General features: G+C 41.1%; 1 pseudogene; it reads right to left on the reverse strand.

The window, feature by feature from the left end:
* Positions 1-599: 599 nt before the first annotated feature.
* The window catches only part of LOC107729216 (uncharacterized), a 45,148-nt pseudogene continuing 40,559 nt past the window's right edge, over positions 600-5,188 (reverse strand).

Genomic DNA, 5,188 nt, shown 5'->3' on the forward strand with positions numbered 1-5,188 from the left:
ATGATCTACATTAAGGTCTGCTTAAGAATAAGCATGCACAAATTAGTGAGATTCTGTGAATTTAATTTTTCGTTAATGGAACCGCTTTAGCCCCGATTGATTTGTTAGGTTATTTCAAGTCAGGTTTTGGACTTTAATCCCAGTTTTTCCTCGGGTCTCTGTGGTGTTGTGATGCGTCATATTCATGCAGCAGCAGCGGTGATGAGAGAGCGAGCTTGAGAAACAGTTTAGAGAGGCGAAATCAATCTACTTATAAAATATTGGTCACAGATTATTGGTCACTTTCTAAATAATAAAAGTATATCGCATATATATATAAATAAATCGTTTTTACCGATACAAATATGTTAGAAACGATGCATCGCGATGTAAATGACAACTTGTAGCCGATGCACACTTTTTAAACCGATGCATCGTATCGTTAACTTTTTATGCCGATGCACCGAGTGAATTGGGGAATCTTCCCATCCCTACTGTACAGTATTTATTTATCGCGAGTTGTTCAAATCGCGGTAATCTAATACGGTTTTAATGATAATTAAAAGATGAAACGGTAATACTAACCATGGGGAATTTTATCATGATTTATCGTCAAACCGGTAATCGTTACATCTCTATTTATCAGAGTGTTTCTCTTTTACACAGAGACACAGAGGAGCCACTGTCAACCCCAATTCTAAACCCAGCATAAAGGGGTTTAGTGAATGTGGAGTGGAATGTATGCAAGTGTGTTAGTGTGTGTGCACTAGAGACACTGTAGAAGGACAGAGTGCCAGCGAACGAATCCAGATACACTCCTACTCTGTTAGAAGGGGGTGAAGGGACAGGTATGTCAGTCCGCTTGTTATTATGCCTGACATAGTAATTATTATTATAGAAAATTAGTGCCCAGGAGTTTTTAGTGAGTCCAAACCTATCATCATGACCCTCTCCTTCCCTACTGTTTCTTTTATATGTCACTGCTACATCAGTCCTGAACCCACTCCATTCAACCTCCCAGTAACAGCGTCCAGTCAGACTCTTGCTACACAAAACTTGTTCATAGTCCTTAAATCTCTCCAGATGATCAGGATATAGCTGTTTCTCCTGAACATATGTCACCTTTCTGTTCCCATCAGACAGACAGAGATGAACGTGTGCTGTGTTTGGATCCAAAGCAAGCTCACAGACATCTGCACACAAGAGAGAGCATTCAGTAACAGTGTGTGTGTGTGTGTGTGTGTGTGTGTGTGTGTGTGTGTCAGTGTATGGAAATTAACATACATTTTTGTAGTCCTGGAGTTATTCTGCTCTGTCCACAATGGTTCACACTAAAACGATAAACACACACACACGTTTAGTAAAAAATTGTGTAAACAGTTAATATACAGAAACACAGATGCTGTAATAATAATAATAATAATAATTATTATTATTATAGGAGTGAAATTAAGAGTTACACCGTGTTCTGAGCAAAAATGTAGTGTTACTCGTGGCTTGATGGTGTTGCAGTTGGCTATGATATAATTTGGATTTATATGGAATAGTGTTTTCATTCAGCCACCCTAATTTTTCACATTTTGTTATATACACTAGTCAACATTTGAAGTGGATCAAACCCTTTCATGAAAGTTGTCCTAAAACCTAAAACCAAAATGTGTTATTGTCTTAGGACTTTGAAGAACTTTTTTTGACCCACTACAAATGTTGACTACTGTATGTCTGTCTTATAGTAAAAATGCTTAAAATGATTTATTTTTTCACATCAGTCTACACTTTATACCCCATAATGACAAAGCAAAAAAAAAATAACATTGCAAATTCATTATTAAGGGGAGGAAAAAAAACTATATGAAATAGTACCACTGTAACAACTGTGTTGTTAAAGCACACACAAAACAAGAAAAATGAAGTTAATCGAAAACAGTCTTTCCACAATAAATCCACAAGTAAATCCAAACAGAGAGGTGAAAAGTGACAACCAAAGTGTAGAAACAAAACAATACCCAACAAACTGAAGCAGCAAACACTAGAACTTAAATACTAATGATAAGGAGTGCACACACTTGAACAGAATGACAATCAAGCAATGAAGCCATGGAGATGGAGCCCACCACGCCGCTGGAGAGCCTGAAATATTGGAGACACACCAAAGATCTTGGCGGCCATGACAGAGCCGCAGCAACGACCCCCTGAGATGGAAGTGGGGATCCTGAGGGCTAAGGTTGAGCTGGAGTGATCAAGGGCGGAGCTAGCTGAAGCCGAAGAGGTGGAGGGCTGGAGAGCAGCGAACGGACTCGCAAGTCCACAGCGAAGTCATGGCAATGTCCGAGCCAGGTGGAGCCGACAGTCTGAGGGAGCCTGGCGAAGCCGAATGCCCAATGGTCCACGTTGGAGTCGGGGGTGAAAGGGCGCAGGCGTAGGAGCCTGGGTGACGGGTCGAGGTTGAATAGAGCGCTCTGAGGCCGGAGGTGGAGCCACAGGCTCCTCACACCCAGGAGAAGATAGCTCCCAGCAGGCCTGAGGTGTAGTCGCACCACTGAGAGGAGGCTGAGGTGGAACTGAGGGGCTGATGGGAGACAGTGATAACTGGGTGGCAGGATTGGCTGAGGATAGCAGAGGAGACTGAAGAGACACACAGGGATCGGCAAAACACATTGGGTTCAACGTAATAGTTGGGAAAGTTGGTGGGAGAGGAAGGCTTGGCAGGGTCAGGGGATTTAATGAAGATGATACAGATTCAGGCGGGATCAAAGGAGGAAAGGAATCCACATCTCCAAAGTCAAAACAACTATCCATTAGTGCTGCCAGAAATTCACTCTCAGTGGTGGAAGGATGGGTGGGGCACACTTCCATGCCCTCGTGTTCCACAATTCAATTCAATTCAAGTTTATTTGTATAGTGCTTTTCACGATACAAATCGTTGCAAAGCAACTTTACAGAAAATTAAGTTTCTACAATATTTAGTTTTTGGCACAAGAACTCCTTCGGCGGTAGGTGAAGCAGCCTACTCACACACCTGGTCAGACTCACGAGGATCAGGCTCCGAGGCGATGACTGGCTCTGTTTTCAATTCAGGTTCAGGCTCTCTCATTGCAGTAGATTCAGGCTCTCTGTCTGCAGTGGGCTTGTGCTGTTGCTCCTCACAGAGGGATGGAATCTGGCTGGGCATTGGGTTGGGAGTGGTGCTGGCATCATTGTCCGTCTGTCCGACGGTGCATGAGTATCTGCAGGATACCAGCAATCACTCCACAAATGCGTTAAAGCTCCCTTGAGGACCCTCCCTGGACAACTGCACTCATGTTGCGGTGTTCATGCCAGCGATAAAAAAATTAGCACTGGCAGTTATCAGGGAGGTTTGTCCAATGGACCAGATCAAGAAACTCCTCTAAATGTTCCTTGAGGGAGCAGTTCCCCTGCTCAAGGCACATTAGTTTCACGGCAGAGATGTCCATGGTGACAGAAAAAAATAAAAAAATATATTTACATGACACACCCGCTCGATATCCACCTGCCTTTAAACTCACGCAATGAATCTAATGCCGTACTTGTCTGTTTTGTTTTATTGTAAAGTATTTGTTTATATGTACACGCACCTAACTTCACACTTGTCTGTTTTGTTTTATTTTAAAGTATTTGTTTATATGTACACTCACCTAACTTCACACTTAACACATACATCTACACATAAACACGTCATCTCTGGTGTTTTGGAGGATGGGGGGAGAGCTTTGGGCCCTGTTGCCCCACAGCATCTTTCCAAGGCACTCCCGCTGTGGTGTGACATGGGTTTGGGATTAAGCTATGATATGTTGTTGCGACGGAGGGATCAGGGACAACCTTAATAATTTATTAAATATTTATTAATATATAATTTATTACTATTATTAATAATATCATTACTATTACTTGCATCATTCACTGTCCTCCACCCTTTCCTAATCTTAATGAAATCCTTTTTTTTTTAAAAAATCAAAAAGTCCAAAAAATGTACACACTAACTAAAAGCATTAACAGTCAGTTCTTAGCCCCAAACACAAAGGAACTCAAACCAATCACATCCACTGCTAAAACCCCCCTCTCCTCCTTCTGTTCCCTCACTGAGGCAGAAATATCTAAACTCCTCTCCAGCCATCCTACAACCTGTCCTCTAGACCCAATCCCCTCACACCTTCTCCAAGCTATCTCTCCTACACTTTTACCAGCACTCACGCATATCATCAACACATCTCTTCTCACAGGCATTTTTCCCACCACATTCAAGCATGCTTGGGTAACCCCACTGCTTAAAAAACCTACATTAACCCCCAGGGGTTGACAGTTGCGCCGGTCTTAGATCTTTGATTTCAGCTCATGAAAAATGGGGGCAAAAACAAAAGTGTTGCGTTTATAATTTTGTTCAGTGTAGATTATATTTTAAAGTATAGTAAAATAGAAAACCATTATTTCAAATTGTGGTAACACTTTACATTAAGGTTCCTTTTATAAAGTATTTATAAAGTGTGACGTGACATGTGGTCAAGTATGGTTACCCATACTAGGAATTTAACCCATCCTAAGTGCACACACACACCGTGAAAACACACCTGGAGCAGTGGGCAGCCATTTATGCTGGGGCGCCCGGGGAGCAGTTGGGGGTTCGGTGCCTTGCTCAAGGGCACCTCAGTCGTGGTATTGAAGGTGGAAGAGAGCGCTGTACATTCACTCCCCCCACCTAATATAATACTGCAAATTCCATTTACAGTAAGTAACTGTAATATCCTTTGCATCATGGTAATTTTCTGTATCTCCACATACAGTGACTTACTGTATTTTTTTAAATTGCTTGTACTACTGTATTTGCCATAACGTCCTCTGTGGCGCCATTCCATTGAGGTTGTTTTATTTTCCTCACTTTTTGTGTTAGGCCAACTCATAACTCATTTACAATTGCATTAAAAATCATTGATAAGCAGTTATAAATGCATGAATAAAAAGGGTGATTTTAATGCAATACCTGCCAAATAGTGAGCCATTTTTAACTCACATGTTATAAATGCTTAATAAATATTTTTATTAATACTTATTTCACTCAAAATTAGATTCCTGATGTATTTCATGATGCAGCAAAAATTTACTTTTATTGTGTTGTATTTATGGTTCTCTCATTTATATCTCATGACTCATGTCACTTTTTGTACAATGTTTCTTACCAGAATCTACTCTGTAC

Source organism: Sinocyclocheilus rhinocerous, unplaced genomic scaffold, assembly GCF_001515625.1.
Source record: "Sinocyclocheilus rhinocerous isolate Xijiao unplaced genomic scaffold, SAMN03320098_v1.1 scaffold2383, whole genome shotgun sequence".
NCBI lineage: Eukaryota > Metazoa > Chordata > Actinopteri > Cypriniformes > Cyprinidae > Sinocyclocheilus > Sinocyclocheilus rhinocerous.